The sequence below is a fragment of the Hordeum vulgare genome, chromosome 7H (assembly GCF_904849725.1).
Source record: "Hordeum vulgare subsp. vulgare chromosome 7H, MorexV3_pseudomolecules_assembly, whole genome shotgun sequence".
Classification (NCBI taxonomy): Eukaryota; Viridiplantae; Streptophyta; class Magnoliopsida; order Poales; family Poaceae; genus Hordeum; species Hordeum vulgare.
The window spans coordinates 4,347,774-4,371,549 of record NC_058524.1 but is presented as its reverse complement, the minus strand read 5'-3'; positions in this window follow the sequence as shown (position 1 = coordinate 4,371,549).

Sequence of the window (23,776 nt, the reverse complement as noted above, 5' to 3'; positions counted from 1 at the left end):
AGTTTGTAAACAGATGTAAGGCTGCCAAGCTGAATAGGTATGTTACCATCAAGATTGTTCCGACTAAGGTCTAAATACGTGAGTTGTTGCAAGTTCCCTAAGGTGGGTGGTATAGGGCCTCCAAATTTATTGTTTGGTAGATGGAGATATGTCAACTAAGTAAGCTGGCCAAAGGATGATGGCAATGGCCAAACGAAGTTGTTTGCTCCGAGGTAAAGATCTTGTAATTGTGTTAGCTTCCCAATCCATTCTTCAATCGTACCTGTTAAATTGTTATTTCTAATGATAAAATTTGCACCCATGCAGCATTGCTTGTGTGGGTGTGTCTCACACATGCCATGGCATGAAGTGCCATGTTAAGCACATGAGTTGTATGTGTAGATGATTATATGCATGTGCTTTGATGTGTGTGGTGTATGGTGGTGTGCCAAGGCACAAGAGCATGAGGTCCACCCCTCATGTGTACCTTTGTTATTGTGTTCATGTGCAAGAGCTTTGCCAAGTGTTGCTCTAGTGAATAGCACATGTGATGATGCACTATTCACTAGATATGATTCCATGTAGTTTTTTTTTCTAGTTTGTGTCCTTTTGTTCCAAGCAAGTACATAGGTATTTTATATGATTTTGGGGTAGAATCATCCCAGGAATCCATTGGTGAAATCAGTTTTGCCATTGGAACACTTCCTGGAGATGACATATTTCAGATTTGTTCCATGTTTAGAGCTTGGTTTCATGTGATGTGATGAGCCCAAGAGTTTGATTCTTGGTTGTGGTAGTAGAGGGTGACCCCCTCTACCACATGTTCATTTCATTTCATGTTTAGGAATCCATATGTGCAAATTGTGCCCAATCAAAGTAGGCATGTGACTGAAATTCCAGATTATTTTCACTAAGTCTGAGAATCTGTTTATATTTTCCTCTCCTGTTGATGAGCTTGAGCCCAAAAGTTTGTCTAACTCTCTGTAAATTTTAATTCCATTTGGAGTCCTGTAGATATAGTTTTGGCTGCTATCAAAATGCTTCAGAGCATAAACAGATGGTGAGAATCTGGAATTTTCACTAAGTCCCTGAAATCTGATATTTTTGGGCAAGTTTGCAGCTGTGTAACTTTCTGTGTGTAACTCCTTTGTGTGATATTTTTGCTTGTGCTTGTAGTACTCTTGGATAGCTACTGCCACATATCTTATTTGACATCTTTGGGTGGCTGTAGGTGCTCTGATGGATGCAATCCTACTCTGGTCGCCTCACTTTAAAGTGCATGCATCATATTGCTTAAGCATGCATTGAAAGGTATGTTCGTTGTTTTTCTTATGTTCAAATTATTATCTTAAAAACTCATATGAGATAATGTATACATCAATATTATATAAAACTAATATTTATACAAAACATTTTTACTTATTTAAAAAAATCATAATCAATATTTCTCTTCGATACCGTGGTTATGCTAATTAAATATTCTCCCTGTACTTAAATAATTGTAGTTGGGGAGAACTAGCCTACTATATAATAATAATTTTGTTTTTGTTGCAACTATAATGTGTGTATCATTAGAAATGTTATTCATTATGTTAATTTTGATTCGTTTTTAATAGAAGTTATACATTATTCCTTAAAGTGAAATTTATATCCAATTCACATAAATATGCAAAAATAAGAAAAACATAAATTTAGGATTTCTTTGATTAATTTGTAATACTCACATGAACATAGTGCATACAACTCTATGTTTAAACTTAAATATCTCGCAGAGATCATAATAGCGTATAGCCATGGAAATATCATGATAGCAGTTTCTAGTTCATCGTTAGGTATACGCTTACAACAAACTAGGGACCATAAAAATGTTTTTTTTCAAATATGCCACATGTGTTAAAGTGGATTTGATCCATTGATGCATGAATATGTGACACCTTGGCTTAACTAGGGAGCATAAGGAATTTAATTTTTTTTCGGAAGCCCATTCTCAAAGAACCTCAAAATAATCATGCTTGGCTTGGAGAGATTTGAGGATGGGTGGCCGACTAAGAAGTTGATCCTAGGTGCATACGAGAGTGAGGCAAAAGTATGCATGAAAGAATATTGTTGGTATGTGGACAATGGCTAGATTCTGCGAGGTGTAACGACCGGGAGCTGGTGGCTATGGCGGGAATTTTACAATATGTGCTCTATGTTTACTTATTTACTACAAAATGGAACTTTTTCATCTACAATAGCAGTGTAACATTAGGACATTCATCGAAGCTAGACTAACAACCTACCTAAATGGGTTTAACCTGCACAGATGAACATGGAGTTTCTTTCTTTCTGCTCTGGAAATCCTTTGGAACCTCCGAAACATTTTAGGTCGGGCCCTCCGAGCTTACCAAAAGTTGCCACATTTTCTTTGTTGTGTTCCTCTAAGCATAAATGGTTGGAGTTTGTGATGTGTTCAATTTTGTGTGTAATGGTCAGATTTATCGATCCAACCTATCTATACTCCCACTCCATCCCACAGTTCCAAGCCAACAATTTTCAATACTTGTGTCAAGATTTCAATGCTGTTGTTGATATACTAAAATCTAACATTTGAGATCTTCTCCTATTTAACATCCACTCATATTTGTTCATCACTTGTACCTCTAATACAGCTGGGGCCCATCCTTTAAGAGTTAAGAGTGTGTAGAAGCTTATCTTCTCAAGCCCAAACAAGGAATTCATCACGAAGCAACCCAAAAATCTCATTACCTTAAGAGGGGGGGGGGGGGGTTCATCTCCAAGACTGGTTAGGTGTGCTTGGGAGCCTTCAAGATGTGAAGAAACCAAAATGTTTTGAAAGATGTGAATATCATATTTTTATGTGAAAATCTAGGAGTGGGACCTGCTAAGTGCTCGTCGTGGTGGGATAGATGGGGCATTGTGGTTTGTGCGCCGCATGACCTTTGGGGTATTTGACAGAGACTTTATATGTGAACCTTGACGAACATATAGTAGTATTGAGCTAACGTGAAATCAACCGAGGAAATTAAAAATCAAAAGTTTTCATAAATTTAAAAATCTTCCCAAATTTTAAAAATGGTCACAATTATTTTTTAAATATTCATGGTATTTTAAAAAATGAGAATTTGGAAAATATTTAGAACAAAATAGGAAAAGTACAAGCCCAAAACAGGAAAATATTCACAAATCTTAAAAAATTTCAGGAATCTTAAATAGCTGAATTCATCTTGGGGCATTGTGGCTGGATGCCTATCTATTTGTTTAGTGTTTCATGTTTCATTCCCCTAACAAAAAAGGTTACAATTTCTCAAAAAAAAAAAAGGTAAAAGGTTACACCAGCAACATCCTACACGTACTCAGCTCCTGCTGGGCGCTCTACTACAAAAAGAAAATATGTTGTGGGTATGCGAGCCGAAATTGCTAAATGGATCATGGAGACCGGATTTTACAAATTAGAAATTCACATTTTTACAACTGTATCCACTAAAGCAACTGAAGACTAAGATGCAGGACGAGAGGAGAACTCCAAGGTTGACACGAGTAGCTGAAATGAAGATGCAGGATGTATAATGCTCAATAACAACATCTCAAGTTTCTTCAAGATTACCGCCAAATTAAGAGGGTGTTTGTTTCCACGGACTTATTGGTGTTGGGACTTAAAAAAGTCCCTATAAATTCCACCTAAACCAAACACAAGGGACTTATTGAGACTTATGGTTATTTGGGACTTATCAAATAAGACTCTCTAATAGGAGCTTATTGGGACTTATTCTGGTTAGGCCCGCGGTAGTCTCCCGATGCAGTGGCCGCCGCCCTGCCCCAATTAACGCTCGCACCGCCCCAATCGCCGCCGCCCGCCCGTCCCGTCGCCGCCCGCCCCGTCGCCGCCCACCCCGTCGCCGCCACGCCGGCCGCCCGCCCCGTCGCCGCCACGCCGGCCGCCCGCCCCGTCGCCGCCCAGTCGCCGCCCGGCCTCCGCCTCGTCGCCGCCCGGCCGCCGCCTCGTCTCCCTCGGTTCGTCTGGTCCGGCCGCCGCAACATGGACTTATAAGTTCCTGTAAACAAACAGGTAGGGACTCGGGACTTATAAGTCTCTGTAAACAAACAGGTAGGGACTTATGACTTATAAGTTGGGACTTAAAAAAGTCCTAGGACTTATGAAACAAACAGGGCCTAATAAACTTGACTCCGAAGCACACGACGTGGCAAAAGCATCGGAAACTCAATTTGGTCTGGATGAGAGGTGACATGTATGCAAATCACCTCAAGTCTTACAAACAGGCTAATCAAGCATTCAAATGACTGTCACCATCCCAGTCTCACAAACATGGTGTCAGACTGGTAGACACTGTAATAAGAAACATACAGTCTTAGAATAGCTGTTATTTAACTGAAGAATTACAACGCTACAGAAGCATGCCGATAAACAACACATCAAGATACACAAACAAGACAAAGGTCCTCCATGGATAAGCAAATAAGTGACAACTAAGGTTGGAAGCGCGGGAGAAATGGTCTTCACAAGCACCAATGATCAAACCATGTCCTCCACAGTGGAGGTGCGGACCTGGGAAGACGACGGAGTGGCGCCGGTGTTTCTTCCTCCACTAGAAAGCTCCCTCCTCTGCACCCTTTCCGGCAGGGTCTCCATCCCCATGTGCGACAGCAGGAGCCAGACATGCGTGAGCAGCTCCCCGCCGGTGCCCAAACTCTTGGCGTGTAGGTACCCTCGGCACCTACTGGCCGAGAAGCAGAGCATCTCCACCCACACACCTTCGATCACCTCCCACATCTTCTCATCACCCAAAGACAACAACAGTTCAGAAATCTTCCAGGCGTCATGGATAAAACCTTCCTGTGCAGCTGGATATTTCTCTGCACCAGGCGACAACTGTATGTGCTGCATGATTATTTCGGGAGTTGGATGCCTCTCTCCAGTGGCGGAGCCAGCGTGTAGTCACGGTGGGCCGTGGCCCACCCAGAATTTAAAGAATTTCATGTTAATATGTACTTATTTAGCCTAAAAAATCTGGTTAAGTTTTTTTTCCTGAGATGTGCACACCCTCCATTTCTCTCCTGGCTCCGCCACTGCCTCTCTCCATCCGGTGGCGGTTCCGTGCATCCTAGATCCTCTATGCATTCTGTGCGCTGCAACTTGACGATTATCCTGTCCACAAGTCTTCTTTCAGTCTCCTCAGGAGATGGCCCTTTTCCCGCCATTAGCGATGGCTTGTCGTCCTTGAGGATGTCCTCTAGTTCAGCATTGGCAGTCTTGAACAGATTCCGCCTCGTGCCAGGCAATAGCATCTCAGGCTTGACGAACAGTAGGTATATCATGTAGTTGGAAATTTCTCTGCATACCAGTCCGTTGCGATGTGTCGGACATACAATAGGATGTGATGTTGTAGTGGCCTTTACATGACAAGCTGGTGTGTCGGCCTTTTGGTAGAAGCACAAGTCCGTTTAGCCCCCATTCCTGATCTTGGTCGCATCCTGTTTAGCCCCCATTCCTGATCTTGGTCGCATCCTTTATTCCGAATAGTCCACTGACCCCTCTGATCACTGAACCTCCTGTAACTGGCAGCATCTACTATGTGTTTCTCCCAACAACATTTTACATATCCAAGAACCAACTCTGTAATTCTGAAAGATGAGGGGCATGACTTCATGCACCAACGCTGGTCAAGGAAGTCCTTGGAGTTGAAGGAACTAAGGATGCACATCTTCTTGCTGTGCCTTTTGTTGCGGACAAAGAAATTAATTAGGCTATACTGGGAAACCATGCCAGATGATATCAGCATATCACTCATACACATTACAATTACGTGAAAGATCCCGGAAAGTAACTCAAGCACAGCAGTACCACAGAACAAGGCATATGTAACCTTGACATCATTGACATCATAAGCCTCTCTGTCACTCTTATGGAAGAGGACGACGGCAGTGAATGGCAGGTACAGAGCTGCTGCCCATAAGCAGTAAGAAAAAAGGTCCAAAGATTCTTCCCTGGAAATGATTCTTTTCTTCCTGCTGCTGCTCCTTTCTGCTGCCGATTCTTTTCTGGTACTGATTCTTTTCTTCCTGCTGCTGCTTCTTTCTGCTGCTGATTCTTCTTCTGCTGCCGCGGTTGCTGGTCCTTTTCTTGCTGCTGCTGCTTCTCTTCTTACTGTTCCCGCTGTTGCAGTTCCTCTTACATGTTCCACGAATATGTTAAAATTTTGTCTCGAATAAAGAAGATCAAATGTGTGGAATAACCCTCTTCGCAAGAAAACACATGTTTTTTTCTTATCAAGTACCCAGATATATTTTAGGAAATCAAGCCGATCAGAATACAATAACGCCTGGTCCACAAATATCTTACGGGTCTCAAGGTCGAATTTTCTCTCCTTTTCTCTTATTTTGATCACATGCAATTTTTCATCGGCCTTCCCATTGACTTGAGGAATATCGTTGGGATCAAGTTTAGCTGCATTGCCTTCTCCTTGGGATTGATGATGATGGTAGTCTTCTGCATCATAGACTTCTCCTTGGGCTTGAGGTACATGTCTGTGTTCAAGATCCACTACATCGCTTTCTCCTCGGTATCGACGATATTTGTCGGCCTGGACAAAATCCCTTGCTTCTTGCACATACTCTTCAAGCGAAATGGTCTTGCCTACCATGCTTGCCATCCTCGGAGTAGGGTCAGAAGAGCTGACTAGACTATTAATGCTAGCCCTCTTGAGAGCCCAAGGCTTCTGTATGCATTTGCATATACCTATGGCAAAGAAAAAGATTGATGCCTGCAACAATCTCTTGTCGTCGCCTGCCCATGATTTGCAAAACACATAGATAGCTACAGTGACCTGGGACACGGCTGTGAGGACGTGCCACGTCCACAGCTCGTTGTCTTCGATATTGTAGGCGGTTATGGCATTTTGTCCGCCGAGATGCATGAGGAGAACCGGCGCCCACACCACCTCCAGGATGCTATTGCTGTTTGCAGATCCATAATCCTTTCTATGGCGGTTAAAGAGGGTGGCAAGGGCGTATATGGCTAGAGCATCGCTGCCTACATATGCGAGCCATATGATGGATCTGTACCAGGAAGGAATAGCAAACTTACGGAAGGGGGCAGAGCAGAGCAGGAGGTATTGGATGAAGAGGCTGACAAGGACGAGGATCCGCAGCTGCCACTCCTCCCACCAATCCACAGCACCAGAGATGCCTCCCATCTCTCTGTGTATGGCTCTTGCTCTCACACTCTTGCTCAACAATAAGTGGCACACACGCTGAAAGGAAGAGGCTGAATCCTTTCCCTTAATCCAATGTATGCGTGCGCATGGTTGGTGGCTAAGTCACATGGCTAATGAATTTCTTATATCAAAGCGCATACATTGAGGGGCAGGAGCTGGCTTGACTTGGGTCGATGGTTACATACATGGTCTTGCCTTAAACTAATGTCTGATCTGCATCTACCAAGATGCTTGTCTTTGTTTTTGCGGGATACCAAGATGCTTATCTGGTTTATAAGTATAATACAGTCTATCAAAGGGCATACATAGAGGAGCTGGCTCAATTACGTATTCTGCTTGACTTGGGTCAATAGTTACATGGTATTGCCTTAAACTAATGTCTGATCAAGATGATCTTTGTCAAAAAAAAATCTACCAAGATGCTTATCTGGTTTATAAGTATACAGTATACCAAGTTACCAACTGACAGCCGGCCAGGCCGGCCGGACTGGACTTTGGTAGTATGTTATTCACTGGAAAAAAATAGCGCGCTATAGGGTCACTAATAGCAATGCTATAGCATGTAGAGAATTGACTCATTAAATTGATCAGTATGTAATGTCTCGTTAATAGCACGCTATAGCGCGTTATAGCACGTTAATAGCATATTTTTCGGGGACTACATTATTTTGTATAGCATGCTATTTCTTTCCTTGATTTTATTTGACTTGGCCGCTTGTACAAGTCTTTTCCTTGTTATAAAGGGGCAGGTAGGGAAGGGTCTTTGAGGGGACAGTTGCAGGTTCAATCGAGTCTCAACTCTGAAGTAGTAATTTTTTTTTCTGGAGTCGGCATAAAAAGAATGCATAATGTAAGATTTGCAAGCATCAACGATTTATCTACACAGTGAGACGACGAACGTAGTACCCACGGCACCGTCATGCCGGATGTCCACAGCACCAAACAAGATGCAGAGCTGCCACTGCGCAGCAACCAGCAAGTGAGTTGAGTTGAGACCCTCCATCATGCTCTCTCTGGGCCAACAATCGTCAGGAGCCGCAATGTGTTCTACGGTTATGGCAGATATACAGTATACGATATATCTACCAAGGTGCTTAGCTTGTTTATGAGTATACATACAGTATACCAAGAAGCGCAGAGCACAATGTCATGTGTGGATGGGGAATAAACGCAAGCACCTAGCAGGCGCGTGAAAACTGACCTGGTCCTGGAGTCGCTTCCAGCTCCAGCGGGCGTTGGAGATGGTGGGCGCTAGAGCTGGAAGACGAGGTGAGGCGATCCGGCTCGACGTTGATGCCGCCGCCCTCATCCTCCGCACCGCGCCACCAGCCCCGCACCCGTCCCTGGTCGGTCGGCGGCGGCGTCCCCCCGCCGCCATGGCATTGCCCGCACGCACGATCGATGTACGTTCGTCCGCGGCCGCGGCGGCAGCTCAGCTCCGGCTCTGGTGCTGCTGCTTCTTTTCTTAGTGTTTCCGCTGCTGCAACTTCTTTTATGAGAAAGGTGTGATAGCATCCGGATGCCTTTTATAAACAGTAAAATCAAAAAATAGAAAATAAAATTAAAAAAAATCTAAAACTTTACAGCATCAAAGATGATTAAACTTTATACGTTCTTGTAATTTTCATGCCAAAATATTTTATAGAGAAAGATGTACAAACAAGTTTCAGATTTTGATGCTAAAAATGCTCAAAAATTCAAGCACTGAAATCTTTTTTGTGTGTAGAGCTCCACGAGTCGTTTTTTGGCATGAAAATTTGCAAACACATACAAAGTTTGATCATCATTGATGCTGTAAAGTTTCAGATTTTTTTATTTTTTATTTATTTTTTATTTTTACTCTTCATAGATCCGAACCACCTCCAGGATGCTATTCCACGCCGACATGCATGAGGAGAACTGGCGCCCGCACCACCTCCAGGATGCTATTGCTGTTTGCAGATCCATAATCCTTTCTATGGCGGTTAAAGAGGGTGGCAATGGCGTATATGGCCAGAGCATCGCTGCCTGCATATGCGAGCCATATGATGGATCTGTACCAGCAAGGAATAGCAAACTTACGGCCATCAAGAGCAGAGCATCCTCTTCATCCACAGGAATAGCATCCTTCTTATAAAGGGATTAGTAAGGCGAAAGTATCCTTCTGCTTCCAAGCTCATTTGAGCTTGATGAACAGTGAAATCAAGATAACTTATCTGCACAGCGACATGACGAACGTAGTGATAGATCCTGTGGATCGACAAGGCTAGATGTGTTCGGTTAGAGTAGTGGTACGTTACCTTATCCCGTACTCGATGAGCTCCCTCCGGTCGTCCATCGTGAGGTGGTGAGGAAGGAGAGAGATGTGGCGGCGGCGGCTGTGGACTTCCCGTCGCTTCAGTGCATCCCTCTAGATCGGATTAGGGTTAGAGAGTGGGGAACCAGTGGCGGCGGCGAACCTCGTAACCCGTGCCATGGTCCCCACCTCCTCTACATATAGCACTGCGCGACAGGGGCCCACCAGCCTTGCTTGGGCTGGACGCCCCCGATCAGGGCGTGAGTCAAGGTCCAATGGTCCGTTGAGCCCATTGGAAAAGAGATCAATCTAACATTCTCCCCCTTGATCTCATCATATACTTTTAACTTTACCCGTTTCGTAACAGATCAATACATAGGGCATGTGTCATCGTCACGGCTCAATTGTCGATGGAATCAGACAGCCACAATGTACCTCTCTATTTTGAGACAGATTCTTTAACCTTGGGCCATTTATTGTCCGGAAATATTAGACTATACCATAAAACCCATGTCGACTATGTGTTCTCCGAACACACTGGGCGATAAGCCTTTGATAAGCAAATCTGCAAACACTTGTTTGTTGCTTTTATGCTTCAAGCATTTTTCCATAATTCCGGACTTTCTCCTTCACAACACGTAACTCTTTGTCAGTGTGTTTGGCATCAACACTTGACTCGTTGTGACAGGAGCGAAAGAACTTAAAATAGTAATCGTCGTTGTCAACCATTATCCTCTCCGGGTACAGGTAGCCTTAACCATGTTGCGCGTCCCTCAGCCTCGTATCAAGCTATAACATATCATTGCATCACATTGATGACAATCGTTTTACTCATTTGGAGATTTTCCACACAAAACTCCGAGTATGAAAGTTAGCGACAATTGTGGATTTCGCTATACATTTCACAAGTCCTGCCTTTGTACTCACAATCTTTTAAGAGCACTTATTTCTTTTAGCATGAGGCCTATATCTTTGACTCCATTCCATTGATTTATCTATGGACTGGAAATTGCCAAAACAACCCAGATATATACGTGAACTGTGTGAGGGTAATATCTTGAGCTTCCAACAACTGAAGCATATGGTACCATATTCGTTTACAATCTTTTCTTATTAACTTTTGAAACACCATAGTTTCCAGTTCCATTACCCTTGACTATAAGAACAGGCGTAGGTTTTCTCGTATGCATGCTTTAGAGATCTTTCTTAGCATGTCCATGCGACATTCCTAATACCCCCTTTTATTCTTTTGAACTTTGAGTACAAGAACTTCTTTTCTCCTCCTGCAGTAGAATGACATCACCACTAGCAAGTAGGACATCATCCACATGCATAGGAATTGGGAAACGAATTTCCCATTCTATAACTTTGCATGAATGCAATTGTCCTCTCATTTTCTTTACACAAAATCTTTCGACTTAAGTCATGTTTTACGCATTTACATATTTCCTTTGGAGTCATATTTGCCTTGTAGACCCTTCATAAAGTCTATGTTAGTGAAATTCAAATGATGGAATTTCACTAACATAGACTTTATAGTAATCACAAGTATCTGATTTTCATATTCCTAGAGACCATCAAAATCTCAGGTACTGGCACTTCTTTCATATGGGGTAGTCGTTGCTCTATCATTGCCAAGAGGCAATTAATTCTATAGTCACCCATTTCCAAAAGGCAATAGGTTTTACAGGGACCTGTATCACAAGATCCCTTGTAGAGCTAACAACAGGTGTTGTATAGGTCATACAACATGCTCCCCCAGACTACTCCATCTTCACTGAAGAAATGGCGTATCTTTAAACTTTCTTCTTTATGGCACTTTAAGCACCACTGTTGTATTCCTTAGTCTGCTTTCGGAACTATAAAAGATCCGGAAATGCAAATGTTTCTTTTCTTTAGGGGTATCATAATGACGGTATTCAGATGACTGTCGTACTCCCCTTGACAATCACATTCTTCATTAATGGATCACTTTAGATGCATAATGTGCATCACATCATCTAAAGTACAGAGGAGTCATGAAATACACTACAATGTATTTCATGTCTCTATCTCCCCCTCGAAATGTGGCAAGAACTTTTCTGCCACAATTTCGAAACCCATTCATAGCTCTTGTGAAATGAGGAAACTTCAATTATCTAGCTCATTCATCTTATCACTTCATGTAAAATGAAGTTATAAGTTAACTAGTATGGGAGTACTTTTTCCTCATTTCATTTCAGAAACTCAACAGAGTTCTTTATCATTGTCTCTTTTGCAAGTCATACTTGCATATCATTCTTGTCTTTAGGTTCGTCTGTTACTTTTATCCTTTCTGGATTTAGTGATTGCATAATGACCGTTACACATAAGGTGTACGGTCGATAATAGGAAAGCTTAATAGCTACTCCATACTTTTCTCCCATAGTGGGACACATTAACCGCACATGAGTCATCATAACTTTCTCCTGTCATACAAGATAAGACCTTTGCCAAAATTTCTCCCGCCATACACGGATTGTTGACATAATACAATGTCAACTTTACCCGGTTACGCAGGCATTCTTCCCAGACTTTTCCCGCCATGCGGGTAATTCCCTTTAAGGGACATAAATGCCATAATTGGCTCTTTTGACTGCATCAAATTCAGAAATAAATCTGAATTATCTTTGACACACATGTTTGATCCGACGTTGGTCAAATTCAACATGCATGTTGCTTGTTTCATTTCAATCATGTTGACTGAAAAAAGGAGACTTCATCATAGAGAGTACATGAAAGACATTCGTCAACCAAGACTCTCAATGATCTATCTCTTTTCTTTTCTTGAATTAATATCCAAGAGTTCTTTTCTTGTGAATCCATTCTTTAGAGAGAATTTATTCCCTCAAGTTATGACCTTTCTTTTTCATCTTTCGGGTCACTAGTACCCAAAACGTTCGCTTTCATGAGTGAAAGCTTGAATAACTTTTAGTCTGAGAATACTTAGCCAATAAACAACGATAATGAGCATAAAAATAACCCTACGTTGGTCTGATTAAAATCATGCACATTAAACCTTTTTAAACTTTCTGGAATATTCTAAATCACCGTTGGGCAGAATTAGAATAAAACATCATCCTACTATATTAATTCAATATCACCGTTGGGCAGAAATGGAAATAATGCATATAACTTATAAACAATGTGATGATAGTATTTGTAAGAAATAATCATCATCGTTAACCATATGCATTTCTTTATCTGTGCTCCGAAAATTGATCACTTTGATACAAAATTTATCAGAGATTTAAGCTTTAAACATAAGATGACTCATACAATTATAGTATTGTTATCATCAACGTTGGTCAGAAAACAACAATACCATACTTAACTTTAAAAACAAACATCATTCTATTGTCATAGCGGAAACTGTTTGAATCTTATTTCACCCACGGGGAAAAACTTTGCTAATAACTGTTCTTCCAATTAAATTTTCCCGTTGGTTCCAATTTAATTGGAGGACTAAACCTTTTTACTTTGCAGCGGAAAAACGTGAATATAAAAATTCATATACTTTTACAGAAAAATATTCTGTTAAAAAGAAAAATTCATGGACTTTATTTTCCTTTTATAAAATCCATAAACTTTTCTTTCTCTGAAAAAAACTCTATTTGTTTTCAGAAACATCTATTTTTCTATGCAGAAAAAATTTCTATTTTATTCTGCAGAGACCTTCTATTTACTTTGCATAAGAATGCATTTTCCTTTTCTATTTTCTAAACATAATTTTCGTTGGAAAACCATGCAGAGAAAATTTATTCTCAGATCTGTCCAAAACTGGACAGAAAATGAAAAATAACAAAATCGCGGCCTGTAGCAACTAGGCCAAAACCGGCCTGGCCAGCCCTTGCTCCCGCTGGGCTCTCAGCCTACCACCGGCGTCGCCCCGTCCTTGGCCGGCCCACCTCCGCCTGGCCTGTGACCAGTTGCTTTCGGGCCGAAAGCCTATCCTGCGCTAGGGTTTCCTGCCCAGCCGATCGGGGCCGTCGGATACGATCCGACGGTGGCTCGTCCATCTCGCCCGCAACAAAAAGGGCTCGAGCCACCAGGCAACCCTAGGAGCTTCCTTTCTCCCCCACACCGCGCCGTTCTCTTCTCGGGTGCTCCCGCACGCGCCGTGCGGCCCCTCTGGCTCCTGCACGCGCCGCTTGCGACGATGGGGAGGAGCTACACCGGCCGCCGGTGATGGCTACGCCACCGCGCGCCGCGTGAGCCGCGCGAGACCCCCTCCCCCTTGCCTTTTCTTCTTTTCTCGGGCTGCCTTGCCCTGGCTCCTGCCGCTCCCTCACGCGGCGGTTGTTATGCCCCGCCGAGGAAGAGACCAGGCCGGGCCCCTTTCGCGAGCACTAGCCACCGGCCGCGGCCCGGCCACCGCGCCATGCGCCGCCCTGGGCCCTTCCTCGCGTGGTGGCGTCCATGCCCCACCGAGGAGGTTCTCCCCCTTTTTTTGTTTTTTCTTCACCAGATCTGAGCCGGGAGGGGATCCCTCTCGCGCGGAGGTTTGCAACCCCGCCGGAGGGCGCGGGGAATGGTTGCCAGCCGTGGTGACCGAGGGTCCCACGCCGCGCGTGACGGCTCTTTCCCGGGCTGCCCTCCCTTTTCCTTTGTCTTAGCTCCAACTCCATCCTAACAGAGAGAGAGAGTGACAAGGTATACACAGCGGCACCTCCTCTGCCTATTTTGCCGGCGAGTGCGAGCACCTCGAAGATGAACGCACCGTTGTCAACATGGTGTGGTGTTGGTGCCCTATGCCCACTGGAGGGAGTATAAAACTTTGCTTCGTGTCACTGTGGCCTTTGCGTCGTTGCCTCCCCTTCGCCGGTGGCGCGTTTCCCTTAGCGGAAGTGCGCCGCCGTCGAACGGCGTGGCCGCGGTGCATTTACTTTGCCCCCGGAGGGGTGGCTTTCTTTGCTTTGCATGTTCCCCTCCCCCTTTTTTTGCTTGCCTTTACCGGATTCGATCCGATTTCTTTTGTCTTTCTTTTGGATCTAATCTGATCAACACTTTGCCTCCGAGGGGGTTGGTTCTTCTTCCCCACACCTCGGCTTACCGATGCGTTTGGGGATCGAGAGGAACAGGCGCGGCCTTGCGGCGGCGCTACTTTGCCGACGAGGCTCGTGGCCATCTTCGGTTTCTTTGCCCATCTAGGGTTCATATAGGGGAGGGGAAACTTTTCTTGTACATGTTTCAACCGAAACTCATCTAAAGCCTCGTGGCTCTGATACCATTGATAGATCATGTGGATCAACAAGGCTAGATGTGTTCGGTTAGAGTAGTGGTACGTTACCTTATCCCGTACTCGATGAGCTCCCTCCGGTCGTCCATCGTGAGGTGGTGACGACGGTGAGGAAGGAGAGAGATGTGGCGGTGGCGGCTGTGGACTTTCCGTCGCTTCAGTGCATCCCTCTAGATCGGATTAGGGTTAGAGAGTGGGGAACCAGTGACGACGGCGAACCTCGTAACCCGTGCCATGGTCCCCACCTCCTCTACATATAGCACTGCGCGACAGGGGCCCACCAGCCTTGCTTGGGCTGGACGCCCCCGATCAGGACGTGAGTCAAGGTCCAATGGACCGTTGAGCCCATTGGAAAAGAGATCAATCTAACACGTAGTACCCACGACACCGTGACGCCGGATGTCCACAGCACCAAACAAAACAAGATGCAGAGCAGCCACTTTTCCCACCAGTGCGCAGCAACCAGCAAGTGAGTTGAGACCCTCAATGCTCTCTCTGGGCTAACAATCGTCCGGAGCCGCAAATGTTCTACGGTTATGGCAGATAGAATGTTCTACAGTATATCTACCAAGGTGTTTATCTGGTTTTTAAGTATATAGTATACCAACAAGCGCAGAGCACAATGTCATGTTCCATGCGGGCGTGCAAACTTAAGCAGAAAAAATTGAAATAGAGGAGAGACCAAGCTCGGAAAGACAAAAAAAAGTGATGGTTCGATGGAGTAGGCTGCGAGGCCCAAGCGGTCAAGGAGTGCAGCGGCCCGCTATCCTTCCACCGTTGGAAGCGGGCAGTTGTCGCTGCTCTGTGAAGCCAGCCTCACGCTGTGCCTGCCACATTATGGACCGTGAGGCCCAGCTTTCGCATAGGCCCCAGGCGGTCCACTACGCAACTTGGAACGGACGGGCCAGCAATAGCACACCCAGACCAGGCCCGCAGCGCTACATCAGCGTCCACATCACCTTAATGCCCCCACTTGGGTTACAAGCTCTCGCTACTGAGCTCGGCGAGTGAAGAGAGTGGAGGCGGGTATTTAAGATGGTCAAGCGCCTCCTCGGTTGGCGAGGTGGGACTAAAGAAAGAGGGGAGATGTGCTTCCTGCCTTGTTGGGCAGCCCATTAGTGCATTTTATTAATGCTAATTAGCATAGTGAACCTGCTTAGCAGTAATTGAAACAATTATAAATTGCTGCATGTTGAAAGCTGGGATGTTTTTTCTGCCTTGTTGAATAGTCTTCTACTCTTGCCTCCAACCCTTTCGAAAATGCCCAAACAGTAAAAAAGAAAAATATTTTTACTGCATGTAAAGCTGCCTCCACATATTTGGCTGGTGCATCTCAAGTACTCCATCGGATACAGGTGGCTCAACAAGCAGTTATCTTTTGGATGGGACGTTTATCAGAAGCATTTTTAGCATCGGCATGAAGCCATCGAGGAGTCTCGCGAACGATGCATCGTCAAGTTCAGAACGATAGCGAATTGGGTGATAAACGACGTGGTGGTGATCAAAATGAGGACCAAAGGGATGCAAGACAAGAAGAAGATCAAAGCACGAAAAGCAAGAACGAACACATCATCATCATCATCATCCATGGAGCCCACACCATGATGTGCAGAAAAGACTAGCAACTTTCTCAAACTTTTAAACACAGTTACAGAGGGGGACGGTTTACAGCAATCCTAACATTTACAGAGTCAATGACATTCACTTGTGATCCAGAACATGAAGCTGCGACGTAGTCCTGAGGAGCGCCGAAGCTACGATGTGCGCTATCCTCAGCTTTATTTGCCCACGACGCGGCGCCGGCCGAACCCCGCTCGGCCTTCCGCCGTTGTAGACTCCGATTCCGATGAGGTCGCCGGCACAGACTTTCTCGCCCATGGTGGTGAAGGAGGTGTGTGATAGTGTGAGTTTTCTTGGTTGCTTGCTTGCACGTATGCTTGATGTCTGCTCCCTGCGTGGTGGTCTATTTATAAGGCTTCAGGGAGCTTTATCTGCATGCATAGACATGACAACTAAATTCTTGCTCCTTTGTCTATTAATGGAGGGCGCCATCGACTGACTGTATTCTGATTTCTGAATAGTGTTCATTTTGGATGTAACCATGTAGTGTCTGTCGGTATGAGAAGCTTCCGTTGGTCTGTTTTGTCCCAGGCATGATTTGGGGTTGTTTGTCTCTCTGTTATCTGCAAATCCTTGACTCTTGAACAGACACTGTATGCACCTATTAGGCTAAATGATTTGCTAATCTTGAACGGCTGTGGTGTCAGGTACTACATGCTTGTCAAGAGCAAAAAATGGTTGCCAACCTGTGATGTCCCCAGATCCAGAGTACTGTTATCTATGAAAAAGCATATGTGATTATGATTGTTGATTGTGTGATCATGCTTGTTAATTGGAGGCACTCAGAAGGTTCATACTAGCATCTCTGTTGCTAATCATTTGCATTGTCTTGTCTGATGTAGTAGCTGCAGCGTAGTGGTTGGGCTTGATTGGTCTTGGTTTGAACACCTGCATGCATGCACTCCTGCCCCCATGGAAAACATTATGGTCAACCTTTTGTTGATAGAATGATGCATGTGGCTGTCTCCTGCCATTGGTCACAAGACCTCTGCATTTTTCTGGAGATGGCACTTTCCTCCTAACCATTTGCATTCTGTGAATCAGGAAAGCTTAGTCTGATTAATCAAAGCATGATAGTGACAGATTCATGGATATAACTACAATCTGCACAAAGGAGTAGTACAGAATGTAAGGAACTGATGTTTTAAGTTTACCGTTAGTCTGTTACCTGTCACATCAAACACTGTCATCTCAGGACCATCTCTAAAAACGTACTAGGACCATAGCTAGGAACTTGGTGTGGTTTATCATGGTACATGGTACTATGAGATAATTTCTTCGCAAAGAAAACAATCCATATGTTTCAAGTCCTCCAGTTTGGTGGAAAAACTCAAATTGATAAAAGGTACTCAGCATTTCATCTCGGAATATGACCCTCTGTGATGTGTGTATGGACAGGATTGGAGATGCGCGAGTAATCATATGTATTATTCATTTCATTCTTTTTTTAGTTCGCTAAAAAAATAACACAATTGGTAGATGTGGTGGGGGTTTGCCGCACCGGGAATGAATCAACGTTCCTGCAAAACATAGGCCTCTTTTATGCCATTATTCATTTTATTAGGTCTAGAATTAATTAACTAGATTTAATCGTACGAAACATGGCTAGCAACGATGAAGGACAGGGTTCTGGTGATTGCAACGCCTACGAGGTGGCAGACGCTTATTTTAACATTCTCGACGAGCAATGGTTGTTGCAGGGGCCACCTGTCACATCCGAGACTGAGATCGAGATCGAGACCGGCGCCGAGACTGGCGCTGAGACCCCGACCGGCATCGAGACTGGTTGGACTCCGGCAATTTTGAGCCAAAATTGCCTACGGAAGCGCGCGCGCTACGGCAATTAAATAGGTTGCATCCTACGGACAACCGCCACCATCAACGATGAGAAACTAAAGAAGATACCAAATATGAGGCACTCCCTTCTAAGGAAGCTGCACCAGGCATTCGTGTTCCCGGGCCGGGATGAAAAAAAACTATATTGATCCAGATAAAGACCCCGCAATGAAAAAGATAAACAGACGCGCCATGGACAAGTTTAGCGGCGCGTTGTCCGCCTGGAAAGTAAGGGTGAAAGCAAGGATCATCGACAAAAAGGAAAGTAGAAAGTAGAGCCGAAGCAGAAAATAATTAGTTTAGGTTCACGCTAGTGCGAGAGAGAGATACGAACCGGTGCCTCAAGAAATACTTTATTATGTATGATGAGACATGCCATGTAACTTGTATAGCTATATCATGATTATGATATGTGACGACATGATTTGTGTTGGATGATATGATGAGACTATTATGTGTATGATAATCATATCATAAACTAGCAATATGCTCATCATAGAATATTGTATAAAATCTATAAAAACATCGCAAATACGTAGAAAAAAAGATATGTGAAAATATAGTAATTAATAGCCTTCTTTAGCGCTGAACAGCAAAATGCTACTACTAAGCCACTTAGCAGTAGCACTGGTATGGACCGCGCTACTGCTAAGTAGCTATAGCAGTAGCGCGGGCCGAAGCGCGCTACTGCTACACGTTAGTTGTAGCGTCGTACCTGCCCCACGCTATTGATAGCCATTAGAACAACGCTACTGCTAGACTTTTCGCTAATAGTGATTTGCGCTGGAAACAAATTTCGATAACATTGGACACAAAATTTTCTTCAAAAGGAAACAAATTGCATGGTGTGGAAGCTTATTTAAGCAGATTAATTATTTTCCATTAAAATCCAGAGTAATTTTCTAAGATTTGTTTTACTTCTTAAAATCATGAAGTAGTTCACTCAAATCATGAGAACTGTGCATGCTTATTAGTTTACAGGGAGTCGTTATTGCATACACGAAGACACTTAATTAGCGCTCTTAAACACCTATCATGCGGGACTCCTGTCTAATTGGATATCTGATGGTCCTAATCCTATTGTGCATGTCTACAGGACTTCAAATGAAATGAAAATTTACACAGAGCTAGACAAACATATAAGCTTCAACTTTCCAGTTGAAAGCTAAGGCTGATTCACAACACATTGACCTGCCCTTTTATTTTTTTGCTTCATTTGCCTTATTTTTTTCTTTTGTGGCTTGTTAGATTAGGGCTGGTTTGATCTTCAACTGTTGTGGTATTTTATTTAAAGTTCTTATCAGCATGTAGATCCTAGTGGGTTGCTATCTATGTTGTGTGTAGGTGTAGGTCATGTATGCATGTGTAATTGTTGTGATGATGTTGTGCTTGTGTCTTTGGTGCACAAGTGAGAGTGTGAGTGTGTGTGTGTCTGTGGATGGGTTTCCCCCTCCCACACACCTTGTGTATATGTGGTGTAGTTAGTTGATGTGTGTGTGTTTGCACTTGGGTGCATGTATATATAGGTTTGCTAGTGCAAGTAATATCATGTGTGGTTGTCTCCATGTGTTTGTTTTAAGTGAGGTATATATGTGAGTATGTGTGTGCTTGTGTGGGTGTGTCTCACACATGTCATGGCATGAAGTGCCATGTTAAGCACATGAGTTGTATGTGTAGATGATTATATGCATGTGCTTTGATGTGTGTGGTGTATGGTGGTGTGCCAAGGCACAAGAGCATGAGGTCCACCCCTCATGTGCACCTTTGTTATTGTGTTCATGTGCAAGAGCTTTGCCAAGTGTTGCTCTAGTGAATAGCACATGTGATGATGCACTATTCACTAGATATGATTCCATGTAGTTTTTTTCTTTTCTAGTTTGTGTCCTTTTGTTCCAAGCAAGTACATAGGTATTTTATATGATTTTGGGGTAGAATCATCTCAGGAATCCATTCGTGAAATCAGTTTTGCCATTGGAACACTTCCTGAAGATGACATATTTCAGATTTGTTCCATGTTTAGAGCTTGGTTCCATGTGATGTGATGAGCCCAAGAGTTTGATTCTTGGTTGTGGTAGTAGAGGGTGACCCCCTCTACCACATGTTCGTTTCATTTCATGTTTAGGAATCCATATGTGCAAATTGTGCCCAATCAAAGTAGGCATGTGGATGAAATTCCAGATTATTTTCACTAAGTCTGAGAATCTGTTTATATTTTCCTCTCCTGTTGATGAGCTTGAGCCCAAGAGTTTGTCTAGCTCTCTGTAAATTTTAATTCCATTTGGAGTCCTGTAGATATAGTTTTGGCTGCTATCAAAATGCGTCAGAGCATAAACAGATAGTGAGAATATGGAATTTTCACTAAGTCCCTGAAATCTGATATTTTTGGGCAAGTTTGCAGCTGTGTAACTTTCTGTGTGTAACTTCTTTGTGTGATATTTTTGCTTGTGCTTGTAGTACTCTTGGATAGCTACTGCCACATATCTTATTTGACATCTTTGGGTGGCTGTAGGTGCTCTGATGGATGCAATCCTACTCTGGTCGCCTCACTTTAAAGTGCATGCATCATATTGCTTAAGCATGCATTGAAAGGTATGTTCGTTGTTTTTCTTATGTTCAAATTATTATCTTCAAAACTCATATGAGATAATGTATACATCAATATTATATAAAACTAATATTTATACAAAACATTTTTACTTATTTAAAAAAATCATAATCAATATTTCTCTTCGATACCGTGGTTATGCTAATTAAATATTCTCCCTGTACTTAAATAATTGTAGTTGGGGAGAACTAGCCTACTATATAATAATAATTTTGTTTTTGTTGCAACTATAATGTGTGTATCATTAGAAATGTTATTCATTATGTTAATTTTGATTCGTTTTTAATAGAAGTTATACATTATTCCTTAAAGTGAAATTTATATCCAATTCACATAAATATGCGAAAACAAGAAAAACATAAATTTAGGATTTCTTTGATTAATTTGTAATACTCACATGAACATAGTGCACACAACTCTATGTTTATACTTAAATATCTCGCAGAGATCATAATAGCGTATAGCCACGGAAATATCATGATAGCAGTTTCTAGTTCATCGTTAGGTATACGCTTACAACAAACTAGGGACCATAAAAATGTTTTTTTTTTCAAATATGCCACATGTGTTACAGTGGATTTGATCCATTGATGCATGAATATGTGACACCTTGGCTTAACTAGGGAGCATAAGGAATTTAATTTTTTTTCGGAAGCCCATTCTCAAAGAACCTCAAAATAATCATGCTTGGCTTGGAGAGATTTGAGGATGGGTGGCCGACTAAGAAGTTGATCCTAGGTGCATACGAGAGTGAGGCAAAAGTATGCATGAAAGAATATTGTTGGTATGTGGACAATGGCTAGATTCTGTGAGGTGTAACGACCGGGAGCTGGTGGCTATGGCGGGAATTTTACAATATGTGCTCTATGTTTACTTATTTACTACAAAATGGAACTTTTTCATCTACAATAGCAGTGTAACATTAGGACATTCATCGAAGCTAGACTAACAACCTACCTAAATGGGTTTAACCTGCACAGATGAACATGGAGTTTCTTTCTTTCTGCTCTGGAAATCCTTTGGAACCTCCGAAACATTTTAGATCGGGCACTCCGAGCTTACCAAAAGTTGCCACATTTTCTTTGTTGTGTTCCTCTAAGCATAAATGGTTGGAGTTTGTGATGTGTTCAATTTTGTGTGTAATGGTCAGATTTATCGATCCAACCTATCTATACTCCCACTCCATCCCACAGTTCCAAGCCAACAATTTTCAATACTTGTGTGAAGATTTCAATGCTGTTGTTGATATACTAAAATCTAACGTTTGAGATCTTCTCCTATTTAACATCCACTCATATTTGTTCATCACTTGTACCTCTAATACAGCTGGGGCGCATCCTTTAAGAGTTAAGAGTGTGTAGAAGCTTATCTTCTCAAGCCCAAACAAGGAATTCATCACGAAGCAACCCAAAAATCTCATTACCTTAAGGGGGGGGGGGGGGTTCATCTCCAAGACTGGTTAGGTGTGCTTGGGAGCCTTCAAGATGTGAAGAAACCAAAATGTTTTGAAAGATGTGAATATCATATTTTTATGTGAAAATCTAGGAGTGAGACCTGCTAAGTGCTCGTCGTGGTGGGATAGATGGGGCATTGTGGTTTGTGCGCCGCATGACCTTTGGGGTATTTGACAGAGACTTTATATGTGAACCTCGACGAACATATAGTAGTATTGAGCTAACGTGAAATCAACCGAGGAAATTAAAAATCAAAAGTTTTCATAAATTTAAAAATCTTCCCAAATTTTAAAAATGGTCACAATTATTTTTTAAATATTCATGGTATTTTAAAAAATGAGAATTTGGAAAATATTTAGAACAAAATAGGAAAAGTACAAGCCCAAAACAGGAAAATATTCACAAATCTTAAAAAATTTCAGGAATCTTAAATAGCTGAATTCATCTTGGGGCATTGTGGCTGGATGCCTATCTATTTGTTTAGTGTTTCATGTTTCATTCCCCTAACAAAAAAGGTTACAATTTCTCAAAAAAAAAAAGGTAAAAGGTTACACCAGCAACATCCTACACGTACTCAGCTCCTGCTGGGCGCTCTACTACAAAAAGAAAATATGTTGTGGGTATGCGAGCTGAAATTGCTAAATGGATCATGGAGACCGAATTTTACAAATTAGAAATTCACATTTTTATGCTTTAAAAAGTCTGAAAAAAGTACACGCGTATATGGGGATATATTATAGATTGGTATGAAGTTTCATGATGAAATACACTTATGTGAGCTACATGAAAAAACAAAATCATGTATTCCAAGCACATGCACTTTTCACTATAAAAGTTTCATCATCTTGCCTTTTGTTAATAGACTGATACATGTGCCTGTACTATGTTGATTCATGGAATGAAAATGAAAATAATTAGCAGGAAAGAGACAACGCCAGAAAATGCAGGAAGAACTATGCATTAATTTATCAACAAAATGTCCAAGATTAGCAGGAAAGGGTTGACCAAAATGTCTTCTACTGCCTTTGTACCTAAATAATTATAGTTAATGAGAAGTAGACTAGTTTTTATCAACTGCAATTATTTAGGTATGGATGAAGCAGCATACAAGTGTCCATACCAAATTCCAGTCAAGACCAACCTAGTGACTGCAACAGCTGCATCATTTAGTGGACATGATTAGCAACAAAGTGCTGCGAGGAACCTTCTGATTGCCCATGTTGACAAATATAATCACAGATGCTTCTTCATAGACAGATCACTAATGCTTTGGATCTGGGGACATCACAGGTTGGCCACCATTCTCCGCTCTGCACATCACAAGTGTCCAAGATTGGCAAATCATTTGGCCTAACAGGTGTACACAGTGTCTGTTCAAGAGTCAAGGATTTCAGATAAACTCAGGGACTACCAAACACCCCAAAATCATGCCTCGGACAAAACACATCACCGGAAGCAGCTTCCCATACCAACAGACACTACATGATTACATCTAAAATGAACACTATTCAGAAT